Source organism: Oncorhynchus clarkii, chromosome 20, assembly GCF_045791955.1.
Source record: "Oncorhynchus clarkii lewisi isolate Uvic-CL-2024 chromosome 20, UVic_Ocla_1.0, whole genome shotgun sequence".
Lineage (NCBI taxonomy): Eukaryota > Metazoa > Chordata > Actinopteri > Salmoniformes > Salmonidae > Oncorhynchus > Oncorhynchus clarkii.
Genome location: NC_092166.1, coordinates 25,560,453 through 25,576,729, shown reverse-complemented (window position 1 = coordinate 25,576,729; position 16,277 = coordinate 25,560,453). Strand labels below are relative to the sequence as shown.

The following is a 16,277-nucleotide window of genomic DNA, read 5'->3' as shown; positions in this document are numbered from 1 at the left end:
CTAACACATTCTTGTGGCTCACAGATGACCCGGGTACAAACCCAGTCTTCCACATGAGGATACAGACATAGTGCCTTCAGAAAGTGTTCATACCCCTTGACTTAATCCACTTTTCTTTTTTTTACCTTTTATTCAACTAGGCAAGTCAGTTAAGAACACATTCCTATTTTCAATGACTGCCTAGGAACAGTGGGTTAACTGCCTTGTTCAGGGGCAGAACGACAGATTTTTTACCTTGTCAGCTCGGGGATTCAATCTTGCAACCTTGTTGTTACTAGTCCAACGCTCTAACCACTAGGCTACCTGCCGCCCCCAGCCTGATTTCAAAATGCATTCCAAAAAAAATGACCCCACCCATCTACACACAATACTCTACAATGACAAGGTGAAAACATGTTTTTAGAAATGTTTTCAAATGTATCACAAATTAAATACAGAAATAGCTCATTTACATGATTCTTCACACACCTGAGTCAATACTTTATAGAAGCTCCTTTGGCAGCAATGACAGCTGTGAGTCTTCCTGGGTAAGTCTAAGAGCTGTGAGTCTTCCTGGGTAAGTCTAAGAGCTGTGAGTCTTCCTGGGTAAGTCTAAGAGCTGTGAGTCTTCCTGGGTAAGTCTAAGAGCTTTCCACACTTGGATTGTGCAACATCTTCCCATTATTATTTTGAAAATGTTTTAAGCTCTGTCAAATTATTTGTCTTGCCATAGATTTAAGTCAAACCTTAACTCAACCAGTCAACAGTCTTCTTGGTAAGCAACTCCAGTGTAGATTTGGCCTTGTTTTAAGTTATTGTCCTGCTGAAAGGTCAAATAATCTCAGTGTCTGGTGGAAAGCAAAATAATGTGTAATACTGACAATGAATTTGAAAAACAAACCACCTCCTTGTGATCGGTTTGCCTCTAAGGGTTGTTTGGATAATTGTGTTTCCAAAGTATGTAATGACAGCTTATTGACTCCTGCTCCTCCTAATGATCAACCCACTGTATTTGTGTCTACTCATTCCCCTATCTCACAGGTGTTCCAAAATGTAGCCTAGATTTGGTGTATTATTTTACTGAAAGAAATTTGCATCGAGAAGTTAGCCTTTAAAATTAAAGGCTATGTGAGAGAGGTTAGGCATAGTCAGTGTCCAGATTTCAGTTTCCATTAAACCCATCTGAACAGTAGGCTACAGTTCCCTTCACATGCGATAAGCCTATTTGAAGTCCCCGTTTTGCCACTGTCAAATTTGTATAGCACCTCACAATATCACACATAACACTGCTATCATCCTGTCATATTGGAAATACAGTGCATTCGGAAAAAATTCAGACGCCTTTACACATTTGGTTACGTTACAGCCTCACTCTAAAATAGATCAAATAGATGTTTTCCCCTCACCAATCTACACACAATACAATATAATGACAAAGCTAAAAAATATATTTTTACAAAAATGCACATTTACATAATTATTCAGCCCCTTTAGTCAGTACTTTGTTGAAACACCTTTGGCAGCGATTACAACCTAAAGTCTTCTTGGGTATGATGCTACAAGCGTGTTCTTGGGTACCTTCAATGCCGCAGAAATGTTTTGATACCCTTCCCCAGATCTGTGCCTCGACCCAATCCAGTCTTGGTGCTCTAGGGACAATTCCTTCTACCTCATCGCTTGGTTTTTGCTCTGACGTGTACTGTCAACTGTGAGACCTAGACAGGTGTGTGCCTTTCCAAATAATTTCCAATCAACTGAATTGAACACAGGTGGACTCCAAGTTGTAGAAACAGCTCAAGGATGATCAATGGAAACAGGATGCACCTGGGCTCAATTTCAAATCTCGTAGCAAATGGTCCAAATACTTTTGTAAATATGGTATGTTTTTTTTATATATATGGGGTGTTGTGTGTAGATTGATGAGGAAATGTTTTAATTTAATCAATTTTAGAATAAGGCTTTAACGTAACGAAATGAGGAAAAAGTCAATGGGTCTGTCTGTATACATTACAAATGCACTGTACATATTGCACCATACATCATTTCCTGTACATTGTCGCAGTAATGCAGTACGTGTTACATATTGGACATGCATATTGTAACATACACAATTATCTGTACAAAGCAGATTAGTTAGAACAAAATATAGGTTATAGGAAGTGTTGCTGGACTTCTACTATGGTCAAATAGCTTAAGGTGGGGTGCCTGGACACTATATGTGTCACGTATACCCCCTCACCGGCGCTCTAGGTCACCAGGCTTCTGATTATTGCGCTCACCTTTCACCATCATTACGCGCACCAGCGCCTCACTCAACTGGACTTCTTCACCTTCTTGATAACCTTCCCTATAATCTGTCACTCCCATTGGTTCCTTCCCCAGGCCTTATTTACTCTGTTTCCCAGGCCTTATTTACTCTGTTTGTGTTTAATGTCTGTACGCTTTTTGTGTTATCGTTAATGTATTTATTAAATGATTCACTCCCTGTACTTGCTTCCCAATTCCCAGCGTACACGTTACAATATGGCACTGTACAGGAAAAACGATGTATTGTTTGTGTCCGTAAAAACAGGGTCCAGTCTGCACTTTTGTACTGTCGCAATAAACCTGCTGAATTACTAATTCAGGACAATATCTTTATTACGAAACAATAAATTAACTATTTTAGACTGGCATACCTGTAAATGACCTACATTATCCTAATGATGAGAATGCTACAGACTATACGTTTAAATATGCCAGACTTACGTGCCAAAACGTGCATCAGGTCAAGTGTTTTGCTAGACTAATAAAATATGAGGCAGTAGCCTAGTATGATCATGCTACTATCACCACAATCATCCAATATATTTTCTTCTTTAAATGACGTGAAAACAATGTTGATTCACAACCTGATTCAACCAGGTTATGCCCACAATGCATATCATTTGAAAGTGTTGTTTTAATATCGATGATCAATTTCACAAAAGTTATTGATTAATTCACTGATGAATAAAGTTTTTTAAATATTTTGAATTTTAACCAAATTGTATCTTCATTTTTTGAATAAACGTATTGTTTGTTTGTAGAATGAGCAGAGATGCTCCTCAGAGTGTAAACTTTGTGGATTTGGAAACTACAAGTGCTCTCAGGTACATTGGACCCCACTTTTACTGTGACAATGTACAGGAAATTGTGTATGGTGCAATATATATGTGCAATTTGGAGAAAAAAAACGACTGGATTTAAGCTGATTGACCACTCTTTAAGGGCCGCAAAATGAGCAGTGATGCTCCACTAGGTGTAAACTGCGGATTTGGGATTTTAGGCAACGCATCTATTCAGAAAGATGCCAGAAGTGGATGATGAAGTGGATTCTAATGGCGGTAGAATCAAGGAGCATTGGAATATTGTCAAAAAGAAAGGAAAACAGAGAAAAGTAGAGTACAGTGATGATAATGTCACTTCATATCTTGTAGGAGTACGGTTTGTAAATGAGGAGCAGATGATCGAATTACTGATCTTGAGGAATCCATTTGAGATACCCATACTGGTGGACAGAGTGCTGGGTAGAGTGAAGGGTGTTAGGATCAAGAGAGGCGGGCTGGTTTAGATTTGTTTTGCTTCTGAGGATCAGAAGAAACGTGTGTTTCGTCTCACCCGATTTGATAAGTTTGAAGTGTCGTGTGTGTCTCTTAGAAGCAGGGCACTCCTCAGGGGGGTTATATCTGGAGTCTCATGGGAAGTAGATGTTGAAGAGATAAAAATATTCCTGGAGTGAAGAGTATCTGTTTGTTTTTTTCTCTCCCTACTCAAATGCAGTTAATAAGGCATATTAACTACAGAGTCAGAGCATTTATCTTAAGACCAATGCAGTGTGATATTTGTAAAGCTTTTGGTCATGTTTCAAGTGTTTGCAGAAGGGAGAAGCCGAGATGTCCAACTTGTGGAAAAGATCATATTATGTGTTATGAAAGTGACATGTTGCAATTGTGGTGGGAAAGATGAAGCCACATGTTTCAAATGCCCCACAAGGGTGAAAGAGAATGAGGTGGCCAAAGTCTATCCAGAGCATATCATATGCAGCAGCTGCTAAAAGGTTTGAGGGTGTGAATGGTGCACTTGACCATGGTGGTGTAGGCCTTCACCAGCAGGATCCTGACATTTTAAAGGTTAGGGTGGACTTTATAGCTATGGTGATAAATGCTCCTGCCAAGGTGGTGAGAAGGTCCAGGTAGATAGATATCATTGTGAGAGCGGATCCTGGGGCTGAAAGACTTCTCTGCGAAGGAGTTACATGGAATATTATCACAAGCCGTAGAGCCTGAGAAGAAGGGAGATATGGAGAATTGAAAGAAGGAAGAGGTTGGAGTTTTGTTTTGTCAATGTACTATTGTAATTTGGGTGGATAAAGTTAAGTTTCACTATCACGTATGGATATTCATTATTTATTTTTTTACCTTGTTTTAGTTTCAAACCGTCCAGTCGGTGGCAGCAATACACCTTTTGGGGTTGTAGTCCAGCATAAAACTCACAGGACTGTGGATTTGGAAACTAGAAGTGACACAAGGTGCTAAAAATGGTGTAGGATGGAATATGCATGTCCAACATGAAAAAAAACTACTGCATTTAAACTGATTGGCCGCAAAATGCGCAGTGACGGTCCTCTGGGTCTAAACGTTGTGGATTTGGAACCTAGAAATACTGCTGAGTATAATGACTCTCATTTTACGGTGTCACAACATACTGTGCATTTACAACGCATACAGGAAGGAAATCTTGTTTTAAAAATGTTCAAAAAATTTGTGACCCGGAAGTACTTCGTTATTCTTACCTGTTTCACAGCGGTCGTTTTGGTTTATGTTGCAGCTCGGCAGGAACAGAGTGCAAGATCCACCTTATAACTCAGCGATTGGTTTGAGGAGAAATGCTTCTGACTCGCTGCCAAACATACCGCTAGAAAACTCCTCCTCTGTTGCCACCCTTTTGACCAGCCCCCGCGATTATCTCCAACTGAGTCCAAAAGCGAACGTTAGCTACTAAGCTAACCAAACTGACAGTTTCACCCATGTCCTATGAGGAAGGGTTGAGTTCAACGGTCACGGATTGTCTTTTCTTCAATTCCTGGTGGCTCCTTTTGCCTTTTATCATGCTTCTAGTCGCTGCTGCATTCATCGTTGCCTTCGTGTTGCTGTTGTATATGATATCCCCTGATAACCAGGACATTTGTGTAAAAGAAACACATGTACTAACTTGCAAAAGTCACATTTATAATTAAGCATTAAGGCACGAGAGGGTATAGTATATTGGCCATATAACACAAACCCCCGAGGTGCCTAATTGCTATTATAAACTGGTTACCAGCGTAACTAGAGCAGTAAAAAATACATGCACTGTCATACCCATTGTAAAACAGTCTGATATACCACAGCTGTCAGCATTCAGGGTTCAAACCAGCCAGTTTATAATTACCTATATATGTTGGACTTTGACCCCCGGGGCACAGCCCTTGTATTTAACTTCAGAAGGAATGGCCCTCCTCTCTCACCTACCACCTCTCAACCTGCAGGTCACTGGAGGCTCCAGTGGAATAGGGAAAAGCATTGCTATGGAGTACAGACAAGGAGCATTCATCACACTAGTGGCAAGAGACGAGGTTAGCAGAAATAAAATAAAAATCATCAATGTCCTTGACTCTTTTGCCCTGTTCTTCACCCAGACAGCACATTTATCAAGCCTTCTGTCCTTTTCTTTAGAGTAAATTGGTTCAAGTGAAAAAAGAAGTAGAGAAATGTGCAATTAATGATAAGCAGGTATGTATTACGTAGCTACATGTTTTAGTACAACCTGGAAGAAGAAAGGCAAGGCTCTTTTTTTGGATGCAAGTAAATGATAAAATATTGACCCTAATGATCACATTAGCAACTTCTTACACAAGCACTGACTGTTTTGGTATTCGCATTCCTCTTCCACTCAGGTTGTGCTCTGCATATCAGTTGATGTGTCCAAGGACTACGGACAGGTGGAAAGTGTGATTAAGCAGGTAAATCACAAGTGATAGGCAATCTTCCCTCCAAGTTGTTCACAGGAGCACAGCTCTCCCGGGACTGCTTCGCAGAGGAAATATCAGCCCCCGCAGAGAGGCACGTGATTGAACTTCACTCAACTTTCTAGGTTTTACCTTTTAGTTAACACTATCAATGTTTCGCTCTACTGTGAGAATTGGGATCGAATCAACGTAATATCAGACACGTTCAATGCAAAATACTGAAACAAAGCTAACGATGCAAGAGATTTTCTTGTAGGCAGAGCGCATTGGAGTAGGATTCTATTGCATTGACAGGCACAACCTATACTCTACCAATCCGGTGCGCCATAACCAGAGATGCAGTATCCCTATATGCAAATAGCCCATTGCCATATGTGGATCTGTGCCATTCACTTTGAACAGGACTGTGTTCACAGCATGAGTGTTCGCAAGTAGATGCGCTTGTTTTGAGATCAAAGCGAGAGCTGCATGTAGCCACGTGTGCACATCTATTCATATTATTTTCTAGTAAGTGAGTTATTAGCCCAGTTATAGCTCATTTTTAGTCAGCAATGGGGGAGTGGTTGCTTCCTACAAGGGCACAAAACGTATGCAGGTAAAGTCAGGTAAAGATGTCAGGTAAATAATAATTTTTCTGTCTAAAAGGGTAGTGTTGTATTTTGAGACATATCTTGAATAAGCTAAGTAGCCAATAGACAGACGGTAGCATAATGTGTCTTATTCTCTGTAATAATGGTATGGAAATAATAATGCATTTTATTTTGTAAAGTGGATTCTTGCATCAAACACCACAACATTTTCAGTCACCTCCTGGTCTGAAGGGCAAGTGGATAAACGGGTTAATGTCAAGCCCTGCATGTTTTTTGTCCAAAGGTCTCATGGAATGTAGGCCTACTTTGAACACCACACATTGGCTGCTACTGTAGGCTGAATGATAGAACAGCTATTTCCATGTTAAAATGTTATGATGCATTTTCTCCATTGTTTTTGATGGTAGTCCACTCTGGTAGTCCTACATTATGATCAAATAGCCACAGTAGCCTACTTGGCCACTGTTATAACTGGAACTTAAAGCGGGTACAGCCTCAGTGTTCACAGTAAATGTGTACCAAAAGTTACACAGAATTTTCACAAGGTTCAAGTTTGAGCTCAGCAGACCTGAAATTTGCTCAGTTACAGAAAACAAATTTGAGGGAACATTGGTGATTTGAACTTTTGTATATTACAACATCAATGTAATTTTAATCCATTTAGTGTCAAGAGAAGCTTGGTCCGGTGGACATGCTGGTGAACTGTCCTGGGACGTCCTTCTCTGGGAAGTTTGAGGAGGTGCAGCGCTTCAGAGTAAGTAGGTAACTAGTAGGTTGGGGAGGCTACTGTAACTAACCGGGGGATAGACAGACAGGGCTGGAAGGGTGAACACAGAAACCCAACACCTACCGTATGTGCTTCAGAAAACATTGATGTTGTGCCAAAACTAACTCTGAATAGGCAATGAGATAAGATTTTAGATTCCCAGACTGAAGAGTCAATGGGTTTGATGTGTGTCTGAAGGTGGAATCGAGGGTTCAGCTTTTAGTTTAAAGATGCAGTTAGCAAACCATAAGGCAAGATGAGAATGCAGTCTAGGTCTGCAGCAGATTGGATTGCAGTGGAAGAATGAGAGAGCGGTTTAATTCAAGGCCAAAGAGGTGGCAGGTTTCTTCGCTCTCTCACAGTCAAGTGATTGTCCAGATTCAGAGATAATGACCGAAGGGAAATTATATTGTGTGTACGTGTGTGTGTTCACAAGTGTGTGCATGAAGGGATTGTTCTAATACTAAGATAATGACCAAGGGTAAATGTTGCTGTTCACATCCTAATGTACACTGAACAAAAATATAAACGCAACATGTAAAGTATTGGTCCCATGTTTCATGAGCTGAAATAAAAGATACCAGAAATGTTCCATACGCACAAAAAGCTTATTTCTCTCAAAACATTTTGTGCACAAATGTGTTTACATCCCTGTTAGTGAGCATGTCTCCTTTGCCAAGCGAATCCATCCACCTGACAGGTGGGGCATATCAAGAAGCTGATTAAACAGCGTGATCATTACACAGGTGCACCTTGTGCTGGGGATAATAAACAGCCACTCTAAATTGTGCAGTTTTGTCGCACAACACAGTGTCAGTTTTCAGAGAGCATGCAGGCATGTTTACCAGAGCTGTTGCCAGACAATTTAATGTTAATTTCTCTACCATAAGCCGCCTCCAACGCAATTTTAGAGAATTTGGCAGAACATCCAACTGGCCTAACAACCACAGACCACATGTGACCACTCCAGCCCAGGACCTCGGCTTCTTCACCTGCGGGATCGTTTGAGACCAGCCACCCCAACAGCTGATGAAACAGAAGTATTTCTGTCTGTAATAAAGTCCTTTTGTGGCGAATAACTCTTTTTGATTGGCTGAGCCTGGTTCCCCCGTGGGTGGGCCTATGCCCTCCCAGGCGCACCCATGGCTGCACCCTTGCCCAGTCATGTGTAATCCATAGATTAATGACTAATTTGTTTATTTAAATTGACTGATTTCCTTATATGAACTGTAACTCAGTAAAATTGTTGAAATTGTTGCATGTTGCGTTTATATTTTTGTTCTGTATATTTATTTGGCTTCATTACAATTCCTGGAAGGAGCCTGGCTCCTTCTCATCCTGCCATTCCACTGCTGGTCACATGCCTCGTTAAGGGTCTGAATTCATTAGGCCTCCCTCCAGAGAAATGCTATTACTATGGAAACTGCACAGACATATAACACGTAACATATTGCAGGACTATTTTTGCTCCAGTAGTATGGATATTGCTCAGTTTTCATTCATAATAATAGTAATACATCATGAATGACTTTTTGTGCTCATTCCCTTGTCTATAACAGAGTCTGATGGAGGTGAACTACCTGGGCAGTGTGTATCCCACACGGGCCGTAATCGCCACTATGAAGGAGCGGAGGATGGGACTCATCATGTTTGTCTCCTCCCAGGCTGGCCAGATCGGCCTGTTTGGCTACACTGCCTACTCCCCGTCCAAGTTTGCCCTTCGTGGTCTGGCTGAGTCCCTGCAGATGGAAGTGGGTAGTATTTAGATCCTCCTCCTACCCAGGTTGGAGGCCAAAAGGCCTCTCTGTGGCTAATTGAATGTACTCTTTCCTCTACTCCTCCATGCAGATGAAGCCATATAACATTTATGTAACGGTGGCCTACCCCCCCTGACACATCAGGACTAGCAGAGGAGAATAGGACGAAGGTAAGTCTCCTCATGAAAAAGTGTAAAGTTCTCTTTTGTTTTTTACTCTGACGCCTCGCGTTATATTTTCTCTCTTCGTCCATTCCATAGCCTTTAGAGACCAGACTGATCTCCGAGACGTCTGGGGGGACTCAGCCGGAGCAGGTTGCTAAAACCGTGGCCAAGGATGCTGTGGTAAGAGACTGCGTTCTTAACAACTGTCACCATCACATTTACTCTGCCTTAGGCCAACACAAAAAGAGTTATCAGTACATCCCTTCCAGTCAGGACCATAGAGAGAATGGCTCTCTAGAAGTGTGATGAAGCGTTTTTTCGGACGGCCATGTCTTTGTGACCCCTACAGCAGGGGAACTTCAACATCTCTGTGGGGCCTGACGGCTACATGCTCTCGGCTCTCACCTGTGGAATGTCACCTGTCACCTCCATCACAGAGGGCCTCCAGCAGGTAACAACAGTACAGGAATGGTACTGTCACGGTCCCATTACAACACACCCAGGATATTACTCTGGGGTCTTTTGGTAAACATGCGTTAACTGAACCTCAACAATCAACTTACCAAAGCAATTTTGTATCTATTACACATCTATTATAACCATAGAGATATAATTAAGTCATATTTTATGATTATAACATAATAATAGATTGTCCCAAAACTGTCTGTTCCTGTCTAACTCTGGTGCTCGTGAATAGTGACTAGGGCTCATAATGTTAATGTGACTTCTGTGCAGATCGTGACCATGAGGCTGTTCCGGACCGTCGCTCTGTTCTACCTGGGGAGTTTCGACAGCATTGTGCGTCGCTGTATGATCGAGAGGGAGCAGTCCAAAGCAGCGGACAAGCGGGAGTAACACGCCCACCCCAACCTCCTCCCTCATACACCCCCTCCCCCGCCTCTCCATCCTCCCAGAGTCGTAGCCACTGAAGAACCCAACCGAGCCACCACTCCTCTCCCATCCCCTTCTCCCCTAGAGGGCACAACCCTGGGTAGGCTAAATGGCCAGTCATCTCATCCACCAGTGATAATATCTAAGTAAAGAAGATGGCGGATGTCTTTTCCACTTGACTGATGATGTAACACATACCATCCTTGGCAGCCATTTTGTCATTATTCCATTGACATTTACTTTTTTTTCCTTCCATGCAGAGAGGTAAGTAAGGGATAGCCAGTCTGACAGAGCATGTCAGCATGTTGACCTGTAATTCCTTTACCAAGAGTCTGACAAAATACCAACGCAAACAATACTGTATGTCATGCAGACCATTCTGAGTAAGCTAGCTTAATCACCTTAAACTCTATCTTCACCAAATGCGTTCTGTTCCGCCTTCCAAAGCTTTTTTCTTTTGCAGGCAGGGCTTCTTTCCTCTATGTTCACTCTGTTGTAACCTGTGCCCCTCCTTGTGCTGTCTATGTCGTGTGGTGTTTTGACGCCCCTCCGTGTGCTGTCTATGTCGTGTGGTGTTTTGACGCCCCTCCATGTGCTGTCTATGTCGTGTGGTGTTTTGGCCCATGCTGTGGATGCATTAACTAAACTTTGAGGTGATTTTAGTCGTTTTGGGCTCCCGAGTGGCGCAGCGGTCTATGTCACTGCATGTCAGTGCAAGAGGCGACACTACAGTCCCTGGTTCGTATCCAGGCTGAATCACATCCGGCCGTGATTGGGAGTCCCGTAGGGCGGCACACAATTGGCCCAGCGTCGTCCAGGTTTGGTCGGGGTAGACCGTCATTGTAAAAAATGATTTGTTCTTAACTCACTTGCCTAGTTAAATAAAGGTTAAATAAAATAACAGTAATGAGAGAGGGCATAGCAAGAGGGCAATGCAAAAATGTAATTTGCTTCCCGGAAATAAACATCCAAGGTATTTTCAGGTAGAGAGATTGTATGTGGAAGTACAAAGGAATTTGTGTTTGCTGTGCATGTAGGGGCTTTGTGAAGAAGCCGATGGGAGAGATTTTAATGTAGTGTTATGTTACAATGTGTTTGAAGGACTGTACACTGACCCAGCCTACTCCAGGGAGAGAGAAAAGCCATTGGACACTGGGTGGTGGCTGGGAAAAAAGAGAAAGCTCCTCTAATGTATTCCTCTTATTTGCCTGTCACTTTCACGCCATCTTATTTGTGTTTTTTTACCTGAGGTAGAAGCGACAGGTTAAAGGTCAGCATGGGACAGTCATACGATGTAGTAGAGGAACAAATCCACTAACAGCTGATGACCGCTCTTTCCTGTTTTCCTGAGGGGGTTGAGGGTCTTTGTATGTGTGATCTGTGTACATATTTTGCCTCCTTAATAAGATTGATGGGGTGGTGTCAGGACAAGGCGTGGGGTGTGATTCGCAGGTTCGAGCAAAGTTCCCTTGGGCCTAGAGAGGGCGCCAGAGCTGTATTTTATATAGAGGCCAAGAGACGAAGAGGGACTGGCAAGCTCATTGAGGAGCTCTGTGTGCTATTGTATTATCTGATTTGACATTTCATGCACAGTCACTGTGGACGTCATCCAATGCGTTCCTATCTGATTGTTATTTGTCTCGGTAAGTATTCACAGATCCCTCCTGAAGTCCTCTAAAGAGGAAAATGCGAGCTCATGCAAGTCTTCCTTCCATCGATCAACTGTGTGGAGAATGTGCTTCACTTTAACACAAACAATACGCTACAAATCAGAAAATATACATCATCTTTTGAAAAGCCACCAATATTTGAATGCCAAGATGTATTAAGAGACAATTTCTGTAAGTATGATGCAACTATTTGAGATGTATTTTGTCTGATGTTGCTTCTCTGTTCTATCCTAGAAATAGTTTGTAATGCAGTCAAGCACGACAATTGTGGGGACCCATTCCAAGCCTTAAGAGAACTACAGATGTTAATGCTAAAATAATCCAATTTCATCCACAGAAAAAAAACTTGACTTGAGCCTCTTGTGGTTTACCAGTTAATTTGATATGATTTTTCTATGAAAATGCCAACTGTTTTACCGTGTTTTTTGTTGGTGTCGTCAATTCCAGTTTAGTTTTTGTACAAAAAGGCCTTACTCAAAACCAAAATGTCGGAAGTGAGAATGCATGATTCAAATGTCCTGAGAGACATGCTGAACATCTTTGTTTTCGTTTACCTTGACGATATCCTGATTTTTTCACCGTCACTCCAGATTCATGTTCAGCACGTTCACGTGTCCTCCAGCGCCTTTTAGAGAATTGTCTTTTTGTGAAGGCTGAGAAGTGCACTTTTCATGCCTCCTCCGTCACATTTCTCGGTTCTGTTATTTCCGCTGAAGGCATTAAGATGGATCCCGCTAAGGTCCAAGCTGTCATTGATTGGCCCGTCCCTAAGTCACGCGTCGAGCTGCAGCGCTTTCTCGGCTTCGCGAACTTCTATCGTCGTTTCATCCGTAATTTCGGTCAGGTGGCAGCTCCTCTCACAGCCCTTACTTCTGTCAAGAGGAATCGTTTTACATCCGCTCCTATCCTTGTTACACCTGACGTCTCTAGACAGTTCGTTGTCGAGGTTGACGCGTCAGAGGTGGGCGTGGGAGCCATCCTTTCTCAGCGCTCCCTCTCTGACGACAAGGTCCACCCATGCGCGTATTTTTCTCATCGCCTGTCGCCGTCGGAACGTAACTATGATGTGGGTAACCGCGAACTGCTCGCCATCCGGTTAGCCCTAGGCGAATGGCGACAGTGGTTGGAGGGGGCGACCGTTCCTTTTGTCGTTTGGACTGACCATAGGAACCTTGAGTACATCCGTTCTGCCAAACGACTTAATGCGCGTCAGGCGCGTTGGGCGCTGTTTTTCGCTCGTTTCGAGTTCGTGATTTCTTATCGTCCGGGCTCTAAGAACACCAAGCCTGATGCTTTGTCTCGTCTCTTCAGTTCTTCAGTAGCCTCCACTGACCCCGAGGGGATTCTCCCTGAGGGGCGTGTTGTCGGGTTGACTGTCTGGGGAATTGAGAGGCAGGTAAAACAAGCGCTCACTCACACTCCGTCGCCGCGCGCTTGTCCTAGGAACCTTCTTTTCGTTCCCGTTCCTACTCGTCTGGCCGTTCTTCAGTGGGCTCACTCTGCCAAGTTAGCCGGCCACCCTGGCGTTCGGGGTACGCTTGCTTCCATTCGCCAGCGTTTTTGGTGGCCCACCCGGGAGCATGACACGCGTCGTTTCGTGGCTGCTTGTTCGGTCTGCGCGCAGACTAAGTCCGGTAACTCTCCTCCTGCCGGCCGTCTCAGGCCGCTTCCTATTCCCTCTCGACCATGGTCTCACATCGCCTTAGATTTTGTCACCGGACTGCCTTCGTCAGCGGGGAAGACTGTTATTCTTACGGTTGTCGATAGGTTCTCTAAGGCGGCTCATTTCATTCCCCTTGCTAAGCTTCCTTCTGCTAAAGAGACGGCACAAATCATCATCGAGAATGTTTTCAGAATTCATGGCCTTCCGTCAGACGTCGTTTCGGACAGAGGTCCGCAATTCACGTCTCAATTTTGGAGGGAGTTTTGCCGTTTGATTGGGGCTTCCGTCAGTCTCTCTTCCGGCTTTCACCCCCAGTCTAACGGTCAAGCAGAACGGGCCAATCAGACTATTGGTCGCATCTTACGCAGTCTTTCTTTTCGTAACCCTGCGTCTTGGTCAGAACAGCTCCCCTGGGCAGAATACGCCCACAACTCGCTTCCTTCGTCTGCGACCGGGCTATCTCCTTTTCAGAGTAGCCTCGGGTACCAGCCTCCGCTGTTCTCATCTCAGTTCGCCGAGTCCAGCGTCCCCTCCGCTCAGGCTTTTGTCCAACGTTGCGAGCGCACCTGGAAGAGGGTCAGGTCTGCACTTTGCCGTTATAGGACGCAGACTGTGAGGGCTGCTAATAAGCGTAGAACTAAGAGTCCTAGATATTGTCGCGGTCAGAGAGTTTGGCTCTCCACTCAGAACCTTCCCCTTAAGACGGCTTCTCGCAAGTTGACCCCGCGGTTCATTGGTCCGTTCCGTATTTCTCGGGTCATTAATCCTGTCGCAGTTCGACTTCTTCTTCCGCGATACCTTCGTCGCGTCCACCCGGTCTTCCATGTCTCCTGCATCAAGCCCGTCCTTCGCGCCCCCGCTCGTCTTCCCCCCCCCCCCCCCCCCCCCATCCTTGTCGAGGGCGCACCCATCTACAGGGTCCGTAGAATTTTGGACATGCGTCCTCGGGGCCGTGGTCACCAGTACCTCGTAGATTGGGAGGGGTACGGTCCTGAGGAGAGGAGTTGGGTTCCCTCTCGGGACGTGCTGGACCGTGCGCTGATCGAGGATTTCCTCCGTTGCCGCCAGGTTTCCTCCTCGAGTGCGCCAGGAGGCGCTCGGTGAGTGGGGGGGTACTGTCATGTACTGTCATGTTGTGTCTTGTCTCTGTCCTTTCCCTTCACCCTGTCTCCCTCTGCTGGTCGTTGTTAGGTTACCTTTTCTCCCCCGCTTTCCCCCAGCTGTTCCTTGTCTCCTCTGACTACCCATTCACCCCGTTTCCCACCTGTTCCCTTTTTCCCTCTGATTAGGTCCCTATATCTCTCTCTGTTTCTGTTCCTGTCCTTGTCGGATTCTTGTTTGTTGTGTTTCATGCCTGAGCCAGACTATCGTCATGTTTGCTGTAACCTTGTCCTGTCCTGTCGGAATCTGCCGGTCTATCTGAGCCTACCTATGTTTGGTTATTAAAGAAGCTCTGTTTAAGTTAGTTCGCTTTTGGGTCCTCATTCACTCACCATAACACATTTGACATTGGTTCAAGGCATACTGTCACTGTCCAGCAAAGTTTCTGTGTCTACCTGTCATGTTATCATCTGTGTGAGTTGTTTTGCTTTTAGAAACACATTAATGTTGTAGTTGATAGAGATTTGGTATAATATGTAGTTCATGGGCAAAGCTATTTTGTTTTAACACTTAAGCTATGCAAATTAAGCCTATCCTCACAATATGTTAAAACACTACCACCAAGTTTTAAAATGCTCTAGATTTCCCATTCGTTGGTGTCATCCAGAGATATTTAAAAGATTATATAGAGTTGATAAGTACAGTACTACTGAAAATTGTCATGATGCATTCCACTTCTGTTCCCATTATATTGGTTGTGTTTTGTTCTGTTTCGTTTTTGCCAAACGGGTAAGAATTTCACCTTGTGTGCCATTGAAAGTAAAAATGTAAGGAGTAGAACAATGTTGCTTTGTCTTATTTTCTTACATAATAAAACAAAATAAATAACTTTGGAAAATGTCATTTTTTTCTTATCTTTTTTTCTTTTACAATGTGTCCTGTTTTAGTTCTAGATGGGGCTTTTCCTCCTTCCAATGCCCATCTAGATCTCTGTTTTAGGTTAAATAGTATTATTTTTTCTGCACTCAGTAGGCTACTGAACACAGGCCTCTTTTGAAAGCTTTTAGGCTTTGTTATTGCACTGGTATGGAACCTAACGTATACCATATGTATAAGTATACATAGTTGAATGCACTGACTGTAAGTAGGTCTGCATAAGACTCTGCCAAATCAAGAGTTTGAATTCTACACATTCTGTCATGGGGTGCAGTGAACATTTTTGTAGTTTTAAAACTAACTTTGCAATTCTTCACATTTTGCCATTATCTAATGTGAATTCATGTGGTATTTGAGTTGACTCAAACCACAAAATCTATAGGCTAAAAAACATTAGCTGACATGGGCTTGTTGGGACCTCGCGCACCAACCACAGGGACATGCCCCACAGTTTCAGAACGACTTAACTAGATGACTAAATTGTAAAAAATGTATTTGTGTATCTGTGTTTGCTTTGTTTGGATTATGAGCTTACATTATTATGTTGCTGAGGGTTGCACAGCCTAGATATATACACAACCTATGGTTACAGTTGATCAATCCTGGCTCCTGTGTTTACAGATGTTGAGTGGAGGGGATGTTTTGTACCATTACGGAGCGTTTCAGTTTTGATGTACAGTGTGTGTGTGCAGCCGGGTGGTTATTGGGGGGCTACTGTGTGTACTGTGGGTG

The 16,277-nt window shown here is 43.5% G+C and overlaps 1 pseudogene; it reads left to right on the top strand.

Annotated features, from left to right (window-relative positions):
* The first annotated feature begins 5,026 nt into the window (after positions 1-5,026).
* LOC139377357 (3-dehydrosphinganine reductase-like) lies at positions 5,027-10,361 on the top strand (annotated as a pseudogene).
* Positions 10,362-16,277: the final 5,916 nt, after the last annotated feature.